Raw genomic sequence first — 27,665 nt, 5'->3', positions numbered from 1 at the left:
ATATATATATTGTAAGGGGTTCAGCTCACCCGGTTGGGAACGGCAATGACACCATGCAGACAGGTAGTACGATAAACAAGTCCAGTGTTTTATTTGGGTTTTCGGCATAAAACACGGTGCCAGCAAAGTAACAAAACAACAAAGAAAACCTAAGCCTTGTCCGGCTCTACCTAAACAGCAGGTTACCTCTCTGACCTAGAGCAGGTTGAGTCACCATATAAGCAGGTCCAAATCCACACAATACCTGTTTGTCTCAGGAGTGTTTTGCTCACACTCTCCATGTGAGTATCAGGCTCCTAACTGAGCTTCCTTCCCCAGTAAATAGCCCTAAGGAAGCTCACCTGTGAATGTCCCAGACTCAGGGCAAAACCCGTGATGGAGTAAGGGTGTGGACTGGAAGGCTCCCACTACCAACCTGCCCTCCAGTCCAGAAAAGCCAGCCCATGTAAGGAACAAGAGCTCCAGCAGACTATGCTCTGCTAGAACATGATTACCCTGGCTTTCCTTTATCTCACCTGGCTGAGGAAACCAGGCGAGATATACACTCCATCCACCACCTTACCGTACACTTTACCACTATATATATATATATATATATATATATATATATATATATATTTAGCAGGAGGATCCGGCTTCGCACAGGTATATTACATTTTATGTTTGTGTAGTGACCTCATAAGAATTGTCTGATTTTGCAATCATGTATTTTGTATGTGCTTTGTGTGTATGTCCATAAGCGTGATTATGTGTATCTCATTTTGGATACCAGTGAAAAACCTGTGATCAGTTGTTATGGATACCTGGATAAAGCTGTATCTAATCCTTCCCCGTGTAGTACTGTGTTTAGTCGCAAGTTGGTGTGGTACTGTGTGAAGAGGCGCGTATCTAATCCTCCGGCAAGTGAAACTGTGTGCAGACGTGCGTATTTAATCTTAAGGCATGTGGTACTGTGTGCAGATGTGCGTATCTAATCCTCTGGTGTGTGGTACTGTGTGTAGATGCATGTATCTAATCCTCTGGCGGTGGTACTATGTGAAGACATGCGTATCTAATCCTCCAGCGTGTTGAACTGTGTGCAGATGTGCGTATCTAATCCTCCCCTGTGTGGTATTGTGTGAAGAGGTGCGTATCTAATCTTCCCCCGTGTGGTACTTTGTGCAGACACACGTATCTAATCCTTCAGTGTTTGTAATAGCGTGTTGAACTGTGTGTAGACGCGCGTATCTAATCCTACGGCATGTGGTACTGTGTGCAGATGCCCCTATCTAATCCTCTGGCGTGTGGTACTGTGTGCAGACGCGCATATCTAATCCTCCCCCATGTGGTTCTGTGTGCTGAGACGCGTATCTAATTCTCTGGCTTGTGGTACTCTGTGCAGAGGCATGTATCTAATCCTCCAAAGTGTGTTAGTGTGTGCAGACACACGTATCTAATCCTCCCCTGTGTGGTATTGTGTGAAGAGGTGCGTATCTAATCTTACAGCGTGTTGAACTGTGTGTAGACGCGCGTATCTAATCCTACGGCATGTGGTACTGTGTGCAGACGCCCGTATCTAATCCTCTGGCGTGTGGTACTGTGTGCAGACGCGCATATCTAATCCTCCCCTATGTGGTTCTGTGTGCTGAGACACGTATCTAATTCTCTGGCTTGTGGTACTCTGTGCAGAGGCATGTATCTAATCCTCCAAAGTGTGTTAGTGTGTGCAGACACACGTATCTAATCCTCCCCTGTGTGGTATTGTGTGAAGAGGCACGTATCTAATCCTATGGTGTGTGGAACTGTGTGTAGATGCGCGTATCTAATCCTACGGCATGTGGTACTGTGTGTAGATGCGCATATCTAATCCTACGGCATGTGGTACTGTGTGCAGACGCGCGTATCTAATCCTCCCCCGTGTGGTACTGTGCTGAGACGCGTATCTAATTCTCTGGCTTGTGGTACTGTGTGCAGATGCATGTATCTAATCCTCCAAAGTGTGGTAGTGTGTGCAGACACACGTATCTAATCCTCCCCTGTGTGGTATTGTGTGAAGAGGCGCATATCTAATCCTACGCCGTGTGGAACTGCGTGCAGATGCGTGTATCCAATCCTTTGGCATATGGAACCATGTGCAGACGCAAGTATCTAATCCTTCAGTGTGTGGAACTGTGTGCAGAAGTGCATATTTAATCCTCTGGTGTGTGGGACTGTGTGCAGACACATGTATGTAATCCTCTGGCGTGTGATACTGTGTGCTGATCTGTGTATCTAATCCTCTGATGCGTGTATCTCAGTTTGGATATCAGTGTTGTATTGTGCATGTGGAGTGACCGTGTGTATTGAAGTTGGAATATGAGTGAAAGACTTGCAGGTTTGTATTGGCTAAGGGGCGAGGGCATTGTGTTTGGAATGCTGTATCCTAGCAACGGTATGTCTGAGCGAGTTGGAGTCTTATCTTAAACCTTCCCGGATACCTGAAGTATCTCTGTACCAAATTTGGTGAAGATCGGTCCAGTCGTTTGGTTTGCATTAGAAAACAGACAGACAGACAGACAAGAATTCATTTTTATAATATAGAGATTTTACATTTTATTCTACACTAGAGGGAGGACCCAGCTTCGCACGGGTATATTACATTTTATGTTTGTGTAGTGGCCCCATAAGAATTGTTCAATTTTGCACTGGTGTATTTTGTATGTGGTTTGTGTGCATGTCCATAAGCGTCATGTGATTATGTGTATCTCATTTTGGATGTCAGTGAAAAACCTGTGATCAATTGTTATGGATACCTGGAGTACAGCTGTATCTAATCCTTCCCCGTGTAGTACTGTGTTTAGACGCAAGTATCTAATCCTTGTTGGTGTGGTACTGTGTGCAGATGCACATGTCTAATCCTCCGGCGTGTGGTACTGTGTGCAGATGCGTGTATCTAATCCTCTCCCATGTGGTATTATGTGAAGAGACGCGTATCTAATCCTCTGGTGTGTGGTACTGTGTGCAGACACACGTATCTAATACTACGGCATGTGGTACTATGTGCAGACATGCATTTCTAATCCTCTGGCGTATGGAACTGTGTGCAGATGTGTAAATCCAATCCTATGGCGTGTGGTACTGTGTGCAGATGCGCGTATCTAATCCTCCCCTGTGTGGTACTGTGTGTAGATGCGCGTATCTAATCCTCTGGCGGTGGTACTATGTGAAGACATGCATATCTAATCCTCCTGCATGTTGAACTGTGTGCAGATGTGCGTATCTAATCCTCCGTGTGGTATTTTGTGCAGATGCACATATCTAACACTCGGTCGTGTGGTACTGTGTGCAGATGCACGTATCTAATCCTCCCCTGTGTGGTATTGTGTGCAGACGCGCGTATCTAATCCTAAGGCATGTGGTGCTGTGTGCAGATGCGCATATCTAATCCTCCCCCGTGTGGTACTGTGTGCTGAGACGCGCGTATCTAATCCTCCCCCATGTGGTACTGTGCTGAGACGCATATCTAATTCTCTGGCTTGTGGTAATGTGTACAGAGGCATGTATCTAATCCTCCAAAGTGTGGTACTGTGTGCAGACACACGTATCTAATCCTCCCCTGTGTGGTATTGTGTGAAGAGGCGCATATCTAATCCTACGGCGTGTGGAACTGTGTGTAGACGCACGTATCTAATCCTACGGCTTGTGGTACTGTTTGCAGAGGTGCATATCTTATGCTCTGGTGTGTGGAACTGTGTGCAGATGCGTGTATCCAATCCTTTGGCATGTGGTACTGTGTTCAGACGCATGTATCCAATCCCCTGGAGTGTGGTACTATGCGCAGATGCATTTATCTAATCCTTCGGCACGTGGAACCGTGTGCAGACGCACATATCTAATAGAGATGAGCGAACACTAAAATGTTCGAGGTTCGAAATTCGATTCGAACAGCCGCTCACTGTTCGAGTGTTCGAATGGGTTTCGAACCCCATTATAGTCTATGGGGAACATAAACTCGTTAAGGGGGAAACCCAAATTCGTGTCTGGAGGGTCACCAAGTCCACTATGACACCCCAGGAAATGATACCAACACCCTGGAATGACACTGGGACAGCAGGGGAAGCATGTCTGGGGCATAAAAGTCACTTTATTTCATGGAAATCCCTGTCAGTTTGCGATTTTCGCAAGCTAACTTTTCCCCATAGAAATGCATTGGCCAGTGCTGATTGGCCAGAGTACGGAACTCGACCAATCAGCGCTGGCTCTGCTGGAGGAGGCGGAGTCTAAGATCGCTCCACACCAGTCTCCATTCAGGTCCGACCTTAGACTCCGCCTCCTCCCGCAGAGCCAGCGCTGATTGGCCGAAGGCTGGCCTATGCATTCCTATGCGAATGCAGAGACTTAGCAGTGCTGAGTCAGTTTTGCTCAACTACACATCTGATGCACACTCGGCACTGCTACATCAGATGTAGCAATCTGATGTAGCAGAGCCGAGGGTGCACTAGAACCCCTGTGCAAACTCAGTTCACGCTAATAGAATGCATTGGCCAGCGCTGATTGGCCAATGCATTCTATTAGCCCGATGAAGTAGAGCTGAATGTGTGTGCTAAGCACACACATTCAGCACTGCTTCATCATGCCAATACAATGCATTAGCCAGTGCTGATTGGCCAGAGTACGGAATTCGGCCAATCAGCGCTGGCTCTGCTGGAGGAGGCGGAGTCTAAGGTCGGACCTGAATGGAGACTGGTGTGGAGCGATCTTAGACTCCGCCTCCTCCAGCAGAGCCAGCGCTGATTGGCCGAATTCCGTACTCTGGCCAATCAGCGCTGGCCAATGCATTCTATTAGCCCGATGAAGTAGAGCTGAATGTGTGTGCTAAGCACACACATTCAGCACTGCTTCATCACGCCAATACAATGCATTAGCCAGTGCTGATTGGCCAGAGTACGGAATTCGGCCAATCAGCGCTGGCTCTGCTGGAGGAGGCGGAGTCTAAGGTCGGACCTGAATGGAGACTGGTGTGGAGCGATCTTAGACTCCGCCTCCTCCAGCAGAGCCAGCGCTGATTGGCCGAATTCCGTACTCTGGCCAATCAGCGCTGGCCAATGCATTCTATTAGCCCGATGAAGTAGAGCTGAATGTGTGTGCTTAGCACACACATTCAGCTCTACTTCATCAGGCTAATAGAATGCATTGGCCAATCAGCGCTGGCCAATGCATTCTATTAGCTTGATGAAGCAGAGTGTGCACAAGGGTTCAAGCGCACCCTCGGCTCTGATGTAGCAGAGCCGAGGGTGCACAAGGGTTCAAGTGCACCCTCGGCTCTCCTCTCTGCTTCACTCTGCTTCATCAAGCTAATAGAGTGCATTGGCCAGCGCTGATTGGCCAGAGTACGGAATTCGGCCAATCAGCGCTGGCCAATGCATCCCTATGGGAAAAAGTTTATCTCACAAAAATCATAATTACACACCCGATAGAGCCCCAAAAAGTTATTTTTAATAACATTCCCCCCTAAATAAAGGTTATCCCTAGCTATCCCTGCCTGTACAGCTATCCCTGTCTCATAGTCACAAAGTTCACATTCTCATATGACCCGGATTTGAAATCCACTATTCGTCTAAAATGGAGGTCACCTGATTTCGGCAGCCAATGACTTTTTCCAATTTTTTTCAATGCCCCCGGTGTCGTAGTTCCTGTCCCACCTCCCCTGCGCTGTTATTGGTGCAAAAAAGGCGCCAGGGAAGGTGGGAGGGGAATCGAATTTTGGCGCACTTTACCACGCGGTGTTCGATTCGATTCGAACATGGCGAACACCCTGATATCCGATCGAACATGTGTTCAATAGAACACTGTTCGCTCATCTCTAATATCTAATCCTTCAGTGTGTGGAACTGTGTGCAGAAGCGCGTATTTAATCCTCTGGTGTGTGGGACTGTATGCAGACGCGTGTATCTAATCCTATGGCGTGTGATACTGTGTGCTGATCTGTATATCTAATCCTCTGATGTGTGTATCTCAGTTTGGATATCAGCATTGTATTGTGCATGTGGAGTGACCGTGTGTATTGCAGTTGGAACATGAGTGAAAGACTTGTAGGTTTGTAAGGGCTAAGGGGGAAGCATTGTATTTGGAATGCTGTATCTCAGCAACGGTATGTCTGAGCGAGTTGGAGTCTCATCATAAACCTTCCCGGATACCTGAAGTATCTCTTTACCAAATTTGGTGAAGATCGGTCCAGTCGTTTGGTTCGCATTAGAGGGCAGACAGACAAACAGACAAGAATATATATATATATATATATATATATACACACACACTCCAAAGAGTTCCTGGACTGGACTTTTAGGAATGGCAGGTAGGTTGGTAGTGGGACCTGTCATTCCACCCCCCCCTTCAGTCCACACTTTGGGGATGTTCCAGCAGCGACTCAGCTGCAAAGAGTCTGCTCATCAAGGCTTAAGAAGTCAGCTCCAGCAGCAGACTGTGGGCAGAGCTTGGCTGGAGAGCCAACAGAGAGGTCATATCACTACCTTTTTGAGTGAAAATAAACTCTACCTTTTTTTTGACTAAAGAATCTCTACTTTTGTTTCTGTGCCACCCCACCTAGCAACCCCAGAACCTGACAGGGCTTATATATAGCAATGCCCACAATCAGAGTGGATTCTGATCAGGGGCATTAACTCCAGGTCTCCGCCAAGCAACAGTATTTCCACCATTTTATGGACATATCAGAAACCCAAAATGAAATGGAATTATCACCAGAAAATGATATAATAACAATCACAATAACCTTATTTAATGACATATTTTATCCTCCTGTCTGAATTTATGAACAGTTGAAGTTCCTGTGAACCTGCCGCATGCTTTTTTTATTTTAACAATAGATTTTATACCTTGTTGAGTTATTCACTGTGCCCTCTAGTGGCAGAAATATAGTTTACAATAGTAGATTTACTCACTACAAAATTTTTAACCTAACTGCATAGATAAAATATAATTAAAAACATAAAAATTAAGATACATTCATACTTAGTGAGGTTTATCAAGCTGAAAAATGTCTTCCAAAATCAGAAAGTTTAAAGCACTGTATTTCAGCCTCTCATTGAATTTGGGATTTTTTAGCAGTGAAAAAAAAAGTGCTAAAAAATTCCAGATTGACGTCCATTGAAAATAAAGGAGGCTGATTTGAGGCATTGTGTCACTTATTTTGATGTTGAGGAATGGAAAAGCAATATATTTTGGAGGAATTGATACATTTTATATATTTGCCTTACTGGCAGAGACATTGGCAGTTTTCTCTTTGGTTATGGCCAATTTGGCCCAAATGACAACATGTAGTGCAGCCATACTGGTTATCAAGTTATGGTAAGCTGTCACTTTATCTATAAATTTTCTGGCAGCTGCCTCTAAGAAGATATACATAGCTGTGTTTAAAATAGGAAACCGCATATTGGGCTCTCTATTCACATCTGTGTCATTTCCAGCATAAACGAAAGTCACAACACCGTACAGGATCCATTTTCTTCATGGAACACTGTCAACACTTAGTGTGCTATGACATAACTGCTTACGTTATCTCTCTGCTATGATATTACTGTGCTTATTATGCCTGAATTGTGGCATAGCTGTAAATTATTCTTGGGCTGTGGCATTACTTCTTTCACTATACTTACCTTAGTGCTGGGCTCTTCTGATCCATCGCAGCACCAGAGGACGGACAGACCACTACAACAACAATTACACACAGATCCCAGCGGCCCCCATTGACTATAATGGGGTCCATTGGGGGGTCTGCCATTTAGAAACTGAAAAATGGTGGAGAAAAAAAAATTCTCCTTGCAGGGTTTTTTTTTTCCAACGATATTCGTTAGAGACTCGGACACAGATGTCACCCAGCTTTACATTATCTCTTAGCTCTGGTATTATTGTACTTACCATTACCTCTACCGTGACATAGCTGTGTGCATTATTCTTGTGCTGTGATATTACTTCTTCCATTATCTGTTTGTTGTGGTATCACTGTGTCTATACCTGTACTGGGCTGTCACTGCTTACAGGATCTGTTTGCTGTGCCTATTATACCTGTACATAGCTGTGTAAATTGTTGTTGTACTGTCAAATGACAGTTGGATTTATCTCATGAAGAACAAGGTCTGTCTATATACCCTAACTCCTCCCTTTTTTAATTGAAATGGAGACCTGCTCTGTAAAAGTATCTCTAGTTCTGGTGATCTTCTGCCATCATTGTATTACACAGCCAATCATCTGAATACTAAGGATCCATTCCCACGATCTAACGCGGCGCTGATTCTGACGTGTCAACTCATGTCAGCGCTGCAAAACAGATTCCCATTGATTTCAATGGGTTCCGTTTAGCGCGTGTAACACTTTGAAATCAATGGGAGGCTTTTTAACCCATTGATTTCAATATGTTACGCGCACTAAACGGAACTAGAGATGAGCAAACACTGTTCGGAACAGCCCTTCTGAACAGCACGCTCCTATAGAAATGAATGGAAGCGGCCGGCACGCGGGGGGGGGTTAAGCTCTGTGGTACTTGGTGACATAAAGGGAATTTTTAACCTTATTTTTTTAATGTATTTATTTGAATATAAATCATGCAGACTTCTGCTGATCAAAGTAAATTGGTAATACCAATTTAAACACAGTACAATATAGTCCATGGACAAGTAGGTTCTGTGTAATGTATCCACAAACGAACTGAACCGGACTAAACATGGCACACTTGTGTCATCCTCATGTGACTTCATATTCAATGACCTTGCTATCATTCAAAATGGGGGGGGGGGGGGGGGGGAATAAACCTGGCCTTCATTCTGCCTCCTAGACCTTTCCTGCACGTCAGCCTGTGCTTTGCTGCAGCAGCAACTCTCTTTAGTAAGATTGAAATCCTGCGCATGTGCTGTCGGCTTGGCCTGTCATGGCCACTTCAAGTTAGGTTTGAGACGACAGCACATGCGCGGAATTACAATCTCACTGCAGAGAGTTGCTGATGTAGCGAAGAGGAGGCTGACGTCAACTGATATACTTAGAAGGAGGCGTACAGGAAAGGTCTAGGAGGGGAAATGAAAGCCAGTGAGGGTATGACGCTGCTGTGCTCTAAGCACAGGGCGAATGCCCCCTGTGCTCCATGAGCTTCATTAGCATAATGGCTAAAAACTATATAATTAAAAAATGGCTGCACGCAGAAGAAAAGCGAAGGTAGGGCTAAATGGCCTTTCTAAAGATTATTCCAACATGGGTTTACGTTAAAAACGTATATTTTGAATGATAGAATCTAGAGATGAGCGAACACTGTTCGGAACAGCCGTACTGAACAGCACGGTCAGAGCACGCTCCCATAGAAATGAATGGAAGCGGCCGGCTGCCGGCAAGTCTGCATGCCAGGTGCTTCCATTCATTTCTATGGGCGCGTGCTGTTTGGATCGGCTGATCTGAACAGTGTTCGCTCATCTCTAAACGGAACCCATTGAAGTTAATGGGATTCTGTTTTGCAGCGCTGACTCTGACACGAGTTTACGTGTCAGAATCAGTGCCGCATTACATCGTGGGAACGGATCCTAAGAGAGACTACATTTTTCCCATAAATGTCTGACTAGTAATGGATTCCTCAGGAAAATCAGCTGTTTGTTGGGGTGCACAGATCAGCTACATTATAATGGGATTGTCCTTCACGAGAAATCCCCTTTAATATCTTAGTTAGGTCATAGCTATATGATTTATGCCAGAGCTGTCACGTCATTGCCTTCACTATCTCTGTGCAATGGTCTTATAATGTATACTGTTACATTATCAGTTGTTTAATGTCTATGATGCAGGATCTCATGATTGTATCTATCACCCTGTACTGTGAGATCACTGTGTACTTATTATGTACACTATACTTGTACTTTGACAAGTCTCCACTGTTTACATAAAGAGGTTGTCACGTTCCTATTTTATACTATAAGGGGCTGTTCACATGGCAGAAAATGACACTGTCATGGTGTCTTCTGCTCCCAGGTGCTGTTTTTGATGTTTAGACCCATACAATCTTAGGCCTACTCCACCCTGGGCAGTATTTCATCTTTGCACTGTTTTATCGCCCCTCCATACTAGAGTAGCAAGAGCAATGCTCCCACAGGGCTGAAAGCCCAAATTACAGTAGATCTTCAACTCCATAATTTTGCCTAGCCTTGGTGTACATTAATGCTGGGCTTTAGTATCACTGTGTACATTATTTCCGTGTTTTGACATCATGGTGTACATTTAAACAAAGAGAAGCTCTTTATGGGTGCTAAAACATATGCAAACACTTTTGTATCCATACTTTTTAGTAGCATAATTTATGCACGCTACTCTTTGAAATCAATGGGTTATAAAGCCTCCCATTGATTTCAATGTGTAGTGTGCGTAAGTCGGCACTAGGGTTGAGCGATCGTGTTCATAAAAAATCGGATTCCGATTGGCGATCGAGAAAATTTCACGATCGCGATCGGAATTCCGAACACGATCTGTTTATGTGGGATCGAGATCGGTGATCTTTTCCCACAATGCCTTCACACTGAGTATATAGTGTATACTCAGTGTGAAGGCTCCGCTGCGGTTCCATAGGAATGAATGGAAGCAGACGGCACACACTCTGCGCGCCGGCTGCCTCCATTCATTCTAATGGGAGACTAAAGCTACTTACCTCCAGAGATCGCTGGTCCACTGCTCTTCGCTTCACTGCTGGTCCAGCTGCCGTCTTCTTCTACTCGCTGCCCCCTCTCTGCCAAGTTAGGAGAGTGTGGGCGGGTACAGGGCGGGGAGATGTGATGTCTCCCCTCCCAATACCCGCCCACACTCTCCTAACCTGGCAGGGAGGGGGCAGTGAGGCAGAGAAGACAGCAGCTGGACCAGCAGCGAAGAGCAGCGGACCAGCCATCTCTGGAGGTAAGTGGACACCAGGGGGGACTAAGTAGCCAGAGGATTAAAAAAAATAAAAAAACCTCTGGCTACTTAGTGATTCACTACACAGTGTGGATTCTAACAATTGTTAGATTCCATGCTGTATAGTAAATAGGATTGCTTTTAAAATCCGATCTCCGATTAATAAAAAAAATCCCATTGACTTGCATTGGGATCGGAATTGGGATCGAGATAGAGTTTGAATGAAAAATGATCGGAAATCGGATTTTAAAATCGATCCTGAAAAGTCAGGATCGGCTCAACCCTAGTCGGCACCCATTGAAATCAATGGGATCTGTTTTGAAGTGCCTCGCTCTGACACGTGTTTACGTGTCTAAATGAGCGGCGCGTTACTTCGTGGCAACGGAGCCTATCTGAATCTGTTTTAGGAGGAGTTTGGAAGGCCATACAGCTGCAACGCATCATGGTTCTCCAGCAAGACTCATTCACAGTAGTTTCTTTTCTCTTTATATCTATAGGGGAACCTTTGGAGTTTCCATAGGTATAAGTGACATTCTGTGATTTCCAAAACCCTGAATGTTTTAAAAATCGCAGTTTCCTCTCCATGTATGTTTGTGCATGGTGTGAATGAGAATCGCTAGAAACCCATCCACTTTGCTGAGACTTTAAAACGGTGCGGTTTCTGTGTTTACACCATCTGGGGCCATGGCCTTAAAAGGAATTTATTGCATTTTACACCTTCTCTATGGAGAGAGTTCATCAAAAGCCTAGAAAACTGGCATCCAAGAGTCAATTTGGCAATTGTGGCAGCACTGGCTTGTATGTACTTCTCCTAATCTGAGAGACTACAATTAAACCAGATGTTTGAAGGGACTATCATTAGGAAACGTCATTTTTACATTAACACAGCCTTACATTGGCTACTCCACACCTACCTTTTGTATGTAAATTGACTCAGTAGATTTTGAATAAGTCTTTTTTATTCATATGCTAATGAGCTAAAGGCAACACATGACATGCTCAAACTTCTTGTCTTACATAATGCAGCAGCAAAGAAAAAGAGGTTTAGAAACCTAATTCTCTGCACTGTTAAGGGTCCATTCACATGGAGTAAACACGCGCTCATTTGGCACATTGACGTGTAAAAAAAAAAAAGCCATTGAAGTCAATGGGAGTCTTATTTTTACACGTGTATTCTGCCAAAATGAGCGCAGGTTTACTCTGTGTGAATGGACCCCAAGATGGTGGTGGTAGTTTAGGGGGACAGATGTATTTCTTGTGCTAAAGAGCTTTAGTATTAAAGGCTGGCACATGCTTTTTGTATATACAACAAATAGAAGCCAGTTAGGCAAGTCAAAAGTTACGAATTATATTTAGGGTGTTCATTAAGTTTAATATGATCAGAATATAGTAATGCATACAACGTACATAGCAATGGTCATAACAGAAAACTGACTTTTTAAAAAAAAAAAAAAAAAAAAATCATCAACGCTGGGAATACACATTCTTGTTTTAAAGTTCAGCTTGCTCTATGTAAGCAGTCATTTTAGTGCTCCCCTTGTCCAATACTCTCCTTTGAAGCTGACATTTACAGCAGACTGTGGAATGAAACTGGATTCACATGTGGAATATGATAGCTTTCGGTGCTCTACTTTGAAACAAGCCTTAGATACCAAGCTGTTAGAAATACACAGAAGAGATTAGGCAGATGTCTGCCTATGGGTTCTTATTTAACAATTTTTCTCAGTAGTAGAATATGGAGTAGTATTACAATAAACATGCATTTCATCCTACAGTTGTGTGTCTATAGGATGCAGACCCATGTGTCTTAATTTTGCCTTCAATTTAAGCACTTTTGTAGCAGATCAAAAACAGGCTAAAATTGTTTTAGGACTGCAGTATCTGACTATACAGGATGTGCTGTAGTCTGTGTACAGTGACCTTGCACACACCGTATATATTCGAGTATAAACCGACCAGAATATAAGCTGAGGCTTAAAAAATTAAAAATTGTCAGACTTTGGGTGCAGTAGATGCTGGGGAAGGGGAGGGGGTGTTTTGGTTGTCTGTCTGCCCCTTCCATGAGCTTGAGGGCTGTTTTTTTTTTTTTTTTCTCCCTCCAGATACCCTACAGTCATGGCCAAAATTTGAGAATGATACAAATATTAATTTTTACAAAGTCTACTGCTTCAGTTTTTCTAATGGCAATTTGCATATACTCCAGAATGTTAAAGAGTGATCAGCTTAACAGCAATTACTTGCAAAGTCAATATTTGCCTAGAAAATTAACTTTATCCCCAAAAACACATTTCAACATCATTGCAGCCCTGCCTTAACAGGACCAGCTAACATCGTTTCAGTGCTTGCTCCATTAACACAGGTGTGGATGTTGATGAGGACAGGGCTGGAGATCAATCTGTCATGATTAAGTAAGAATGACACCACTGGACACTTTAAAAGGAGGCTGGTGCTTGGCATCATTGTTTCTCTTCTGTTAACCATGAGAAGAGTATCGCAGCTAGAAAGATTGCACCTCAGTCAACAATCTATAGCATCATCAAGAACTTCAAGGAGAGAGGTTCCATTGTTTACAAAAAGGCTCCGGGGCGCCCAAAAAAGACCAGCAAGCGCCAGGACCATCTCTTAAAAGTGTTTCAGCTGCGGGATCGGGCTACCAGCAGTGCAGAGCTTGCTCAGGAATGGCAGCAGGCAGGTGTGAGTGCATCTGCACGCACTGTGAGACGGAGACTCTTGGAGCAAGGCCTGGTCTCAAGGAGGGCAGCAAAGAAGCCACTTCTCTCCAGAAAAAACATCAGGGACAGACTGATATTCTGCAAAAGGTACAGGGAGTGGACTGCTGAGGACTGGGGTTACTGTTGCTTCTCAGCCAAGGGAATCGGCTCTCTCACAGTCTTGCCTAAAAACACAGCCATGAATAAAGAATGGTACCAGAATGTCCTCCAAGATCAACTTCTCCCAACCGTCCAAGAGCAGTTTGGCAATCAACAATGCCTTTTCCAGCATGATGGAGCACCTTGCCATAAAGCAAAGGTGATAACTAAATGGCTCAGGGAACAAAACATAGAGCTTTATGGGTCCATGGCCTGGAAACTCCCCAGATCTTAATCCCATTGAGAACTTGTGGTCAATCATCAAGAGACGGGTGGACAAACAAAAACCTACAAATTCTGACAAAATGCAAGCATTGATTGTGCAAGAATGGACTGCTATCAGTCAGGATTTGGTCCAGAAGTTGATTGAGAGCATGCCAGGGAGAATTGCAGAGGTCCTGAAGAAGAAGGGTCAACACTGCAAATATTGACTTGCTGCATTAACTCATTCTAACTGTCAATATAAGCTTTTGTTATTCATAATATGATTGCAATTATATTTCTGTATGTGATAAAAACATCTGACAAACACACATAAAAACCAGAGGGCAGCAGATCATGTGAAAATATAATATTTGTGTCACTCAAAACTTTTGGCCATGACTGTATATTCAGTAGACCGGCCACTTTCAGACACAGGGATACCTAATGTGTATGTGTTTCACAGTCATTTTCTACTTTTATGTGTATTCTAGGGAAAGATTTAGATTTTTTTTTTTAATTATATATTTTTTAAACTTTTTTTTTTTTTTTCACTGTTTTATAAGATATTCTATACATTACTATTGTGGCTGGTCATAGACCCCCGCTCCCCTCCAAAAAAAAAATAATTTTTTTTTTTTTTTTTTTTTGCTAGACTCGAGTATAAGCCGAGGGGGGCTTTTTCAGCACAAAAACTGTGCTGAAAAACTCGGCTTATACTCAAGTATATACGGTATATGGGCAGATTAATGATTACAGGCATTACTAATGCCAGTCCTCATAGCTCCTGAACTAACAGGGCGCTCCTCCTAGGCTGTGGAGGAATGTACAATGTTGTACATTTGCCACATCATTTACACTAGGTTTCTGGTGTAAATGATAAACTTAGCAAGGCCAAAGGTCCCAGCAACTTTTTAAGCCTAGAATACCAGAAAAAGAAGAAAAATAAAAATACAAGGCAAAATAAGTCTGCCCTATTGTTTACAAATGTGTATGTACTTGTGTATACTTGAAAACCTCCAGATAATAAAGTGCGTGGGTTTTGCTTTTTGTTTTTTTTTCCAAATCTCTCAAAATGTATGTACTATGCAGCCAAATTGCTAATATGTGAATAGTTTCTGTGTTGGGTCTGTTTAGAATGGAAACTGACTACAATGATGTGATGAGAAACTGGAAAGTTTCCCTGGATCAAAAACGACAAATTAAGAAGTGTGCATAAGACGGGATGATTATCTACATCTTACAGAATGTGACTGCATACTATGGGCATTCTTCTATCATTGTTATAGTACATTTATGCTTCTATATGCCTCTAGTTAACAGTATTTTATATAGAATGTCAATATGATAAACATGACAAGTCAATTAAATTTGATACAATTTGTAAAGCTCTTTATTAAACATCAAAGTAATAAACTGACTATAGGATGTATAAATAAATCCGAGTACAGAACTGAACATGGGATGTCTAGTCGCTTACAGTTCACTTCCAGTCCGATGCTATCCAAGGCAGACAGCGTAAACAGCCTTCTCCCAGCTTTCTGTATTCCACAGCTGAGAGTGTAGGATGTTTACATTATCTGTCACTCAGAAGGAAACAACTTCAGCTGCTGGACATGACATTTGCCTGCAGAATGTAAAAACATCAGCATAAACAGATACAATATAAACCATGAATGACAGGATTTAATACCACAACCAAGTAATAGTGCAAATGTATTTACAGAATGGCGTTCCTTCCAAAATTTGCTATGGAACATGAGCAACCCCACCCCCACAATATACTTCCTCTCAGACTTAAAATGGGTCCAAGTTGGGGCTCGTTCACATCTGCGCCCGGCACTCCGTTATGCAGGTTTCCGTTTCCTGCATAAAACAGAGCAGGAGACGGAAACCTGCAGGAGTCTCTCAGCCATTCAAATGAATGGGTGAGAAAGCTGTCCGGCCGTGAGCGGTTTACGCTCTCTGCCGCGAAACTGGGTTTTTTAATCCGGACACAGTCGGACATGCAGTACTCTGTGTCCGGATTTAAAAAAACTGTTTCGCGGCGGAGAGCATAGAACGCTCAACGCCGATCACGGCCGGAACCCGGTCTGTGCTTTCCGTCTTCTTGCATGTAGAAGAAGGAAAGCACAGAACGGAGTGCTGAACGCAGGTGTGAACCTAGCGTTAGGCCTTTTCTTTTCATTATGTATAAGAACTGTCGAGGGGGCCAACAACAACAACGAAAAAAAAAAAAAATCTTACTTCCTTCTCCCTGGTCCTCAGTTTCCAGTGACTTTGGAGAGCAAAGAATTCTTCTAAGTTATTGGACCCCCACAGCAGTTCCTCTAAATTCCCCTTAAAGAGGACCTTTCACCATATCCGGGCACATGCAGTGTTATATACTGCCAGAAAGCTGACAGTGCGCTGAATTCAGCACACTGTCGGCTTTCCCGATCTGTGCCCGGTGTGAAGAGCTTACGGCCCGGTACCGTAGCTCTTCTATGGTCAGAAGGGCGTTTCTGACCATTAGCCAGGAACGTCCTTCTGCCTCGCGGCGCCAATCGCGCTGTACTGTGGAGCCAGGAGGAACGCCCCCTCCCTCTGCTCACACAGCTCGTCCATAGACGAGCATTATCAGGAGAGGGAGGGGGCGTTCCTCCCGGCTCCACAGTACAGCGCGATTGGCGCCGCGAGGCAGAAAGACGTTCCTGGCTAATGGTCAGAAACGCCCTTCTGACCATAGAAGAGCTACGGTACCGGGCCGTAAGCTCTTCACACCGGGCACAGATCGGGAAAGCCGACAGTGTGCTGAATTCAGCGCACTGTCAGCTTTCTGGCAGTATATAACACTGCATGTGCCCGGATATGGTGAAAGGTCCTCTTTAAGCTATACCTTCATTTAATGCTTTAGTAAAATGTGGAGCATAAGAGTTTTAAAAACTCTTTGTTGGACCAGAAGCTGCAAAGAAGCTCCGCTATACAGGTGAATACATGACCAACCCCGCAGCAGTTACTTCCACGGATTTCAGGAACATCTCTTGGCAACTTCAAGATTTTTATTTCTTCAAGTTCACCCTAAATACAAACAAAAAAAATAAATAAATAAATTTGACAACTATATTCAATATGATGGTCACTGGCTTCAGTATTAAAATTTTGGTTTAAAAAGCAATAACCAAGTATAAAATTCGCAAACTACCATCAAGATGAATGCAAAGTGTTTCATTGCAGCTAAGGCTATGTTGTCATCTAAATGGACACCCCGTTTGGAGCCTCTGTCACACTGCAAGTCAGAAATGGCTGGACAAAAAACGTCATGCAAACCTAACTTTTGTCGGGCAATTTAAGGGGTGGGGGAATTAACAGAACCACAGTAGGTCAAAGAGCCCTAGAAAACCCCATTAAAAAGGTAACTGACATTGGAGAGGCAGTCTAAATCGCACTAGACTCCTTTCTTTCTGGGAAAATATTCAGTTTAATGTGTAATTTATCCATCAACATCTCTGCTGTTTCTATGCCAAGTAGTCAAGCAGGCCATCCTGTCAGTGATTTACAGACATTAAAAGGAGGAGGTCCATGGCTGAAAGAATTTATAATGAATAAGTGCCAGATTATACTCAATCTTTAGCCACAAAATTGTATCAATCTGATCTGCCTCTCTACAATACTGCCTGAGGATTAGACTTCGTTTTCTAAGTGACCGATTCCTTTTAGGAAGGGGTTATCCACTTTAATGAAGTCGATGGCCAATCCTTAAAATGTGTATTTCACCCCCAAATGGAGTTTTCATACTGATGCCTCTCTCAATACACCCAGACCCTGCATAGATCAGCTGTTCTAGCAGCCTTCAGTGACTGGCAGCACCCTCTTATTCAAGTAATAGGAACTACAGAACCTGTTCTTAGGAACCACCACTGTTCAAGTAATAGGACATTAGTCCTGCTCCTGTTACTAGAATAGGAGAAACCTGTATGCATTCCCATCTACTACAGCAACTTCCAGCACCTGGAGGCTGCCAGAACAGCTGATCTGTACAGGGTCTGGGTATCAGACCCTCAAACATCACATACGGATTACTTATTATGTGGGTAGGCCACTAGCATAAAATCCTCTTGCTGATCAGCTTAACGTGACAAATTCATCATGGTTTACAGATTGAATGAAAAAACAAAAAATTGTGCCATTTTAGTCGTCCCTTTAACTACAGGGTCATACTAACTAATGGTGTCTAAGACCGTCCTGAACTGCGTCATATCAGTGTCTAATGTTTGATAAATCTGTTGCATTATTTAAGTCTAGTTTAGGCAAAAAACCCAAAACTTGGAGCAAAGCGTCACAACTTACACCATGTCCACTTTGCATGCAAATATGAGAAGGGTCTAAACTTGATAATGTGTGCAAGCAGACAGGTTTCAACTGATATAATGCTATAATTTTGTTCAATAAATCTCCTTCCTTGTGTGCCATGTTCATTTTATTGTATCAGTTATACTATAAGTGTTACAGTGATTCCAAACAATTTTGTTACTCACTATGCTTTGTGACAGTCACCAAGTGTATTACTGAAGGCGGTTTATGGAATGCAGATTTTATTTCCAATTAGCAGGAAGGAACAAAAAAAAAAATATTATATATATATATATATATATATATATATATATATATATATATATATATATATATATATATATATATATTATAGATCAATTTGATAACATTTGAGAGGGTCCTGGGACCGGAAGTAGAGAACAAACACATATGACTTTCAGCTACTGGAGTGCAGCTGGTCTTTGTTCTGTGGTAGAGAAATCCTCAATGGTGAATATATCTGGACTTAAAACTGAAGCTCCACTGATTCTAGCACAGATGGTATTTTCTCTAGCCCCCACCACTCCAGAGCAACAAGCGTAGTTAGTTTTGGTTATGTTACTTAAACTCTGTATCACTTGATATGCGAGGAATCTGATACAGGGCAAGTGCCACAGAATAGCACAATATGAAAGAAATGTAATACTATATAGTAGTACAACAAGGGCGTCCTCTGGTATAGCCCATGGACACGTCAATCCCATGTAATGAATCCATGTACTAACTGAACAGGACTAAACATGGTGCCGGTTTTGTGAAACACAGGGACATGCCACACTCATGTAACTCTTAGCATTCAATAAGCAGTATTACTCAACATCCACCAGTGTGGATTGAATTTCAACGTATCACAATTCTCACACACACACACACACCTAAACATGAGGAGACGGAGAGAAATGTCAGATAGATGCTGTGGTAATACGGTGTATGTTCTGCTATACACTTGTGAGGTACGTGGACCATGGTAACGGAATACCAGGTTGGTAAGACTGATGACTGATGTCATCTTTAGTCCATTCCATGGGATGCATTGGTATAGACCAACGTGTAGGCTGTATCTTTTTCCTAAACACAGGCCTACCGCAAGAGTATACAAGAGGGATGTCAGCAACATTTCAAGATACATGCACATTAGAAGACTGTAAGACTTCATCTTCACTAAACAAAGACGACAACCAGTTTACTACTGGGTCCTAGATGTCAAATCTGCCCCATTCTTACAAAAACACTGACTTCTAAGAGTCATCACTGGATCCATCAGTTACATGTTTTTCCCACCTCCATTATATAGCAAACTAGGAATCTGAACAGAAAAGTTACAACAGGTTAAAAGACCCAAACAACAAATATTCTCTGAGGTCTGCCGGAGAACCAAACACGGAGCAGACCGCTTATCCAACTGATAAACGTCATAACCACATGTTGGAATAGGTCCAAAAACAGCTTTGTGCAGAGGATGTAGCTTTTGTGAATGCAAATAATCTAGGAGGAGAGCTTTTACAGCTATTAGTCCACTTCCTCCATTACAAGGGAGTCTCCTAAAGGACTCCATGACCAAACAGCTAACTCAGATTGCTTCTGTAAACATGGCAGAGAACAACGTCAGCAGGACGTATCGTGGGAGAGCAGAATCAAATCAGCTTGATCAATGAAAAACCATGCAGTCCGCAAAAAGAACCTAACTCAGCTCCGCCACACACCGGGTTTAATAACTAGTTTGGCAGGTTTCATTTTTTTTGGATGAAAACTGCTTCTTGTTGATTTTTCTCCCTAAGCAAAGTTTCTAACGCCACAATATATAATCACCAATTTGTATTCGATAACAACACCAAATTTTTGATAATCCAAAATAACCATGTCATTACCGTATATTACTATAACTATAACTATTACTATAACATTCTGTACACACAGGCCTGTAACACCGGGGGTTTAGGGGTGGGAGGGAGATATAGGGGAAGCAGGGAATGCCCATGTCTTTTCAAATGCCAAGGGCTAGTTCACATGGGGTCTTTTGGCAGCAGATTTTCACATGGAATCCACTTTAAAATCCTCTTCCAAAAATGGCTCCCATTGACTTCAATGGGAGCAGCTCGCTTCCTTTTTCCCCGCTAGTCGCAGAAAAAAAAAAAATAAATAAGCGAGCTGCCCTATCGCGGCTGAGTCAGCCACAGTGTGAGGCTCCGGCCCATTCATTGGGGCTTAATCTGGAGCGAAAAGCCACGAAGGGATGCCAGCTATCCAAAGGTTACATGCTTATTGGTGGGTATCCCACTGTTGAGACCCCAACCAATTGAAAACCAGAGTTTTACCCGCCAACTCATTCATTTGAATGAGCAAGCATTCTTTCCAGCAGTCCTCATTCAGATGAATGGAGTAGTACATGCTGCATAACCAGGTACTCCAGTCGGAACTGTGGTGCTGCAAATGGAATACCCCTTTAATCAGAAATTGCCATTTATTGTGGCCAAGTTGACCATGGTCATTTCTGACTTTTATTGTAGACACAGCACACACTGTAAACCAAGTTACACCCCATACTGCCTGGGTGAGAAGAGCTCCTGAAGCCTTACAATTTCAGGGCATCCCCCAGTTAGGTGGTGTAGGGACAGGGATTCACCTAGCAGACATTTACAGTGCATGCCAGGGATGTCTGATAAGTGAATAAATCATGATTTTCTCTTGATATGACAGTGCAGTGGTGGAGATAGCTGCAAATGGCACCAAGACTGAAGCCTTGGCATTATTTGCAAATTCTTAATCACTCTGGCAATGAAATCGTAATAGTATACAGTAGGAAAGGGGTTTAAGATGTAGATTAAGTTCAATATTCAACCCTCAACGCAGTAACCAGTTACACTCCAGTGACAATTGTAGTACATTGTAACCATTTACAAGATAATTTCACTTTAGCTATTAAATACACACAACAAAACCAGAGCATGGAGAACCTTTGTATTGAAAATCTGGAGAATAACTCTAGCTCTAACTGAGCATTATTATAGAAAGGGGAAACATCCATAATGCCAAACTGCATTCATTTCTAGGAAGCCAGGAAAGAATTTTGAGAGCGCTGCTACTCCAGATGAAGACATGGAATGTCAAAATAAATGTACATACTAAACCAAGTGCTCATATAGCCAAGAAGTTAATCCATTTGAGACACACACTCCTTCTGCCTCTCCAGCTATCTTGTATCTACAGTACCACCCTGCCAAAATATGAGCGCAGCTACTTTACAATCAAAAAGAGCGAGAGCCCCGACATTCTTATCATATAGTAGACATTCCAGCAAAATGTAACCTTACACCAAGAAATGTGTAGAACTGGCAGTGCTAAGCTCATGCTTTGTAGCAACCATAAACACATACACTCAAAACAGAAAACCATAGGACAACTATTGGAAGAAAAGAAGATTCCAACTAGAACAACAGGGCAGAAATACAACACACAACAGTCTACCATGGAGTAGAACAGTTCAGGTTTTACAATTTACAGAACTTTTAAGTGCATGGCCAAAACACAGACACTCCATTCAACTTCTCCCAATAAATCAGGCTCACATGCAATAATAGGGCAAATAAGTGTCAGAGGGGTCCCAAGCAGGTCATTAGAATGTCTGCCATATAATGCCATATTTTCTCTGGTTACAGGGGAATATATGGCGTGGCTTCTCACATATATAACAACTGATCCCAGGGGTTAGAGAAGCCAGGCCTATAGTGAACAAGTTACTTTAAAAATACAAGTCCTTTTATTACAAGCCTTATAGTCAGTATAACAGACTCTTCCATAATGGAAAGCGGCTAAATATCAGAAAGCTTCACAATGTGCATCAAGGGAAGAATATGCAAATCTGACTTCCATTATGTAATTGGGATGCCAGTGCCTCAAGTATGCACACCAATAGAGGGCGCTGAGTGAGAATGTGCAAGTCTGTCTTCCATGACGTAATTAGGAAGACAGAGTCTCAGTCAAGCAAGCCTATAGAGGGCGCTCCCTTTAACATCATGCCGACCTTCTCAGAGGCCTTTGTTTGTAATGATGTTGGGATCGCTCATGGCTTAAGACTCCACACACCTATATGGTGGTCTCTCCCTATGGAGTGACGATATCCCCTTAACAATGTGCATCAAGTGTAGCCATGTGGAAAGTATTGATTTGATGGTCCAGTATATTTTGATATACTTGACTGCTAGGTTACATCTCCATGACCCCCTCTACTACAGTAGCTACCAATGACAAAAGAACGCAGGTTCAGTTCTGTTGTGCGCTCTGGATAACCTATCAGTAGTATTGGTTTCACAGTACATTAAGACCCTGATGTGATTAGATCATTGGGAAATTCTTGAAGCCAGTGGCAGTTGGCAGCTGCAAACATCCGACTGAAAGCCCATCGACTTCTTCACAGCTTCCAGTCGAGGATGTTTACAGCCGCTTACCGTCAACAGCAAATAATTTGAGTTTCCATTTAGCAGGATTTTGGCACTTTTTATTCCGATTACATGAGAAAATTACTATAGCACAGGGACATCACTTCCTATTATCCTCCGACATACAAAAGACTACAGAACACCTAGAGAAAGATCTCATCTCGTGCCAAAACTGAATTTTTACAAACTAATGGACATAGTCTTACTGGCAAATCTATTAAAGTGTATGAGAAACCAAATAGTCTATGAGTCAAGTCAAGAGAAGAACAAAGCAAACTTTATCAAAGCTGAGCAACCCAACATTCCAGACATTCTTCACACTTGGCATCAGTATAAAACTTCATGTAGAAAGTCTATTTAACAAAGCAAATACTAGACATTTCATAGCATGTACTGAATGAGCCCGGGATACAAAATGACTTGAACGCCTAATACGAACTTTATTGCATCTTAGAAACACATTAAATGTAAACTCCTAGCATGCAACACGGCTAGCAGTAATATGACAAAAATCCATACATTAGAAATAGATTTATTTCTATTAATGTCCATAATCGTGTGTTTAATACAGATCAAAAGTGCACACTGTTAGGCCATATTCAGATGGCTTTAAAGAAACGTTCAAGCAAAAAAAAAAAAAAAAAAAAAAAAAAAAAAAAACACGACAAAAAACACTGTACTAGTAAATGGGATGCAGGAACGGTTTAAAGCGTAACTAAACTATTTTGCTTTTCATGCAGTATTTGTGTCAAATTTTGTAATATACTTTTATTTTGGCTCCTACTGTGAAATCCTCCATTTTATTACAAAATTTATATAGGACACAAATACTGCCAGAAAAGCAAAAGGTATCCTAAAGCTTAGTTCCGCTTTAAATAAATTATTAAACCCCATTAGTACAGTATTGCAAGTTTCTTTAAATCCAACACGTTTAGTGTGATATAAAGAGAATCTCTGGCTTCATATGACATGAAAAGCAAGTTTGTATGTTGCATAATGTTGAAGATCTAATTGTTTCAAGTGACCTCAACCTCATTTTCTCTACAATTACACAGCCCCCATACGCCAAGGGTCTGTTCACAAGGTGGAAAAAGAAGAGGAAATTACTCTTCATTTTCCGCCACCAGCATTTTTGAGCGAGCTAGCCGTGACGGGATGCCTTTGCAGCATTCCGTTGCGGCATCCCGCTCCTGATTAGGTCCAGATAAATAGACCTAATCAGGAGGGAGTCTTGAGCCACGGACCCTGCGGCAAGATTGAGCGGGACGCTTCTTATTTCCGCGTCTTCTGCATTCTCTGCCTCCCTTTGAAAACTATGGGAAGCGGAGTTGGGAGGAATCTGCTTCGGAGTCAGGGGTGGAATCCACCCTCAAATCCATGCGAACTGACCCTAACACTCAGAGGCAGAAATACAGAAAAATAAAATAAATAATTTTTTTTTACATTATTAACAAATACACCACAATAAAATCAAAAGTTATCCAAAAGCTTTGTTATGCTTTAATAGTCAAAAAGGATATAAAAATGTCACAAATTAAATAGAGGAGAGGTTATTCTAGAGTTTCCAAATATGCCTGTTCTTCAGCTTAAGAGCCCCATTATTATGTATTTCACAGTTTTCCTCATATGCAAATGAGGGCAGAAGTGCTTTAGCCTGGCTTTTGGCTTCATTGACCGAAATGGTCTATAAAGCTTAGCGGAATATGATGGCGCTATATAAGTAACAATAATAAATGAATTCCTGTGCAAAACATGCATCTGCAAACGAGTGCAAAACTGAACAACAGAGGCATACTTAATACTTTGTAGAGATAAACTGTAGAACTTCGAAGTTTATTTCTGACAGTCTACACACACACACACACACACACACACACACACACACACACACACGCCTATTTATAGATTAATATGCATGTTAAATTTTACAGTGTTTTGAGAGGGACAATGAAGTGGATATTGGCAGGGATCGGGGAAAGCTACAAAGGATCGGGAGAATTAGTAGCATGACTACAATACATGTACTCAGTTTTAAATTAAATGTATACTGGTGAAACGGTCCAGAAAGGAAAGGGTAAACTGGAACCATATATACAATAGGTCTATGTAAAGGGAATGAAGCTTTTGCACATCTACTATGTAACTCGTAAAACATGTCAACCATTACACAAAGAATCTAAGAAATGTTCTTGTGCAGGTAAAACATTAACATGTAATACAATTAACTTTGCACTAAGCAAACACACATTTCCATTTCATAACTGAGTAATTCATTGATGTAGGTTATAGAGTAACAGAAATTCATGCACTTATTCACCATCCTAACATTTCATACAAAAAAAAATAAATATATAGAAATATATAATCTCAAGAAAGAATATACTGAAGCTTGTACATAAAATATGTACATGGAGTCACTGCTATATGTAGCATGCCATATTTCTATAACTTATCACCCTGAAGAAACAGATGTAGGGCATAGTGCCATGCAACCTTGGGAACAGAAGAGTATGTACTACAAATTTGTCATTAGCAAGTCACTACTATTTAAACAATAGGTTGACCTTTAAACACCATTTTAGGCTAGGGCCAAACTAGCTAGGACATGCCAAAAGTCAGGCTTTATTTTTCCCCCTCTTTCTCCCCAACGTGGGGAGAAGCTTCACAGAAATCACAATAGTCCAGTGGCGTAACTAGGAATGGCGGGGCCCCGTGGCGGACTTTTGACATGGGGCCCCCCCGACACCGAAGATCTCGACTGAGTCCCTCCTACACATTCCTGCGCGCTCTATTATGTTCCATAGTGGCCCCTGCACACAGTATTATGTCCCTTAGTGGCCCCTACAGGACTAAATAGTGTCACGTCACCGCTGACCGCTATACTAGGACAAATTGTGGATAAAAAATCTGGTCATGTGCATTAGAATTTAGTAACTCCATGTGCCTCATATTAATAGCAGTTAACCCCCATCATCTCCCTCACATTAAGCCTTGTGTGCCTCACCATAAGAGTTACTGATATGTGAGAGACATGGAGGTAATAATAAAGTATCTTCATTATTATTACCCCCATATGTCTCACATATTAGTAACTCTTATGGTGAGGCACACAGGGGTTAATGTGAGGACATGATGGGGTTAACTGCTATTAATATGAGGCACATGGAGTTACTAAAACACAAGTAATCCCCCCAAATGCCTGATATTAATAAGTAACCCCTGTATGTACCTGTGTAGCTTCAGTTTCATTTTCCTGGAGCAGCTTCTTCCTCTTCTTCTCTTGCAGGACGGCAGGGATAAGCCCCGCCTCCTCCTCTCATTGGTGGGCAGAGGACAGGCAGAGAAAGGGAGGGGGGAGAGAGGGGGAACGTCCTGAAGCGCTGAGAGGAGCCAGACCTGCAGCTCCTGTGTGTCAGCCATTGCTGCAGCTTCGGGGCCCCCTGTTGGTGGAAAGTATTCCACCAACAGGGGGCCCTGATCATTATACTCGGGGGTCCGAAAAGACCTCCGAGAATAATGATAGCAGCGGTAGCAGCTGTCACCGGGCCCCTGATGTCCCGGGCCCTGTGGCAGCTGCTACCGCTGCTATGGTGGTAGTTACGCCACTGCAATAGTCTGATACTTCATATCACAATAGGTTAATGCTGAGTGTATACTCAGTGTGATCCCACCCTAAGGCCCTACTTAGTAAGACACAGAAGAAAGGGGGTGGGGGAAGCTGAGGTGCAGAAGTATACCCTCCCAGACACACCGTTTCGCTGCTTTTAAATCTATATGGATTGACTAAATTAGCACCCTGCTTTTTCCCCTGCAACGTGTAGAGGAGATTAAGCAATGTCTCATTCACATAACTGATACTGTAAAAAATTTTCCCCCACCATGGCCAAAAAAACAAAGCACGTCTGCAACGTGGGGCCTTGCATTATCTACTTTGGCTGGAAAAGAAATACTAATGCTAGGTTCACACTTGCATTAGGTAACCATCTGCTTGCAAACTATTTTAAAGAAAAAAAAAAAAAAGGTCCTGCAAGACCCAGCGGATACAAGATGGAAATGCTCCAAACTCACACCTGTGGGTATGATAGAAACTAACTTCTCTTAAAAGAATGTTCCATTCAGATTACAGGTTTTAGTAAAATTAGAAGTTTAGATTTAATCCCTGGAAAGATCTAGAGTTTAGAACATAGCTTCACCTTTGAACACCATTTTATGTATTGATTTAATCTCTATAGAAAAGTGAAAGTATGTACGGTAATACATTCCTGCACTGTACCAGATATACAGATCTTTGCCTATCCGCATTTACAGCTGGACTTCGTTCTGCTGGCTTCTAAAGGGGCATTCACACGAAGGAAGTTGCCGCTGATTCTGGCACGATAACTTGCTTCAGAATCAGTGCTGAAAAAAAGGCTCCCATTGACTTCAATGGGTTCCGCTTTCCTCGTGCAACCCATTGAAATCAATGGGAGGATTTTTGTCCCATTGATTTCGATGGTTTCTGCACGGAAAACGGAACCCACTGAAGTCAATGGGAGTTTTCTGCCATGATTTACTGTGCCAGAATCAACGCCAGCTTCCTCCGTGTGAATGCCCCCTAATGGGGAACTCTTATAGCATTTCCCGCTGCTTTACTGCCTGCACTCTTGCTTCACCCAAGGCATTGAAAAGAAATATAGAAGATTACAAACAAATTCTCAAAGATCGAAACAAGTCAGAACTGCAGTAGCAGTTTGTTGGGGGTTTTTGGACATTATATCTACGGTGGCTCGGTGGTTAGTATTGTCATCTTGCAGAGCTGGGGTCCTGGGTTCAATTATAACCAGGGTTAACAGATGCATGGACTATGCTCATTCTCAGTGTATTGCAGTTTATTTCTGATGCACTCCAATATGGATAGAAACTGATAAGAGATAAC

The sequence above is a fragment of the Leptodactylus fuscus genome, chromosome 3, assembly GCF_031893055.1.
Source record: "Leptodactylus fuscus isolate aLepFus1 chromosome 3, aLepFus1.hap2, whole genome shotgun sequence".
NCBI classification, from domain to species: Eukaryota; Metazoa; Chordata; class Amphibia; order Anura; family Leptodactylidae; genus Leptodactylus; species Leptodactylus fuscus.
The sequence above is the reverse complement of the archived record's forward strand: the minus strand, read 5'-3'. Positions refer to the sequence as shown.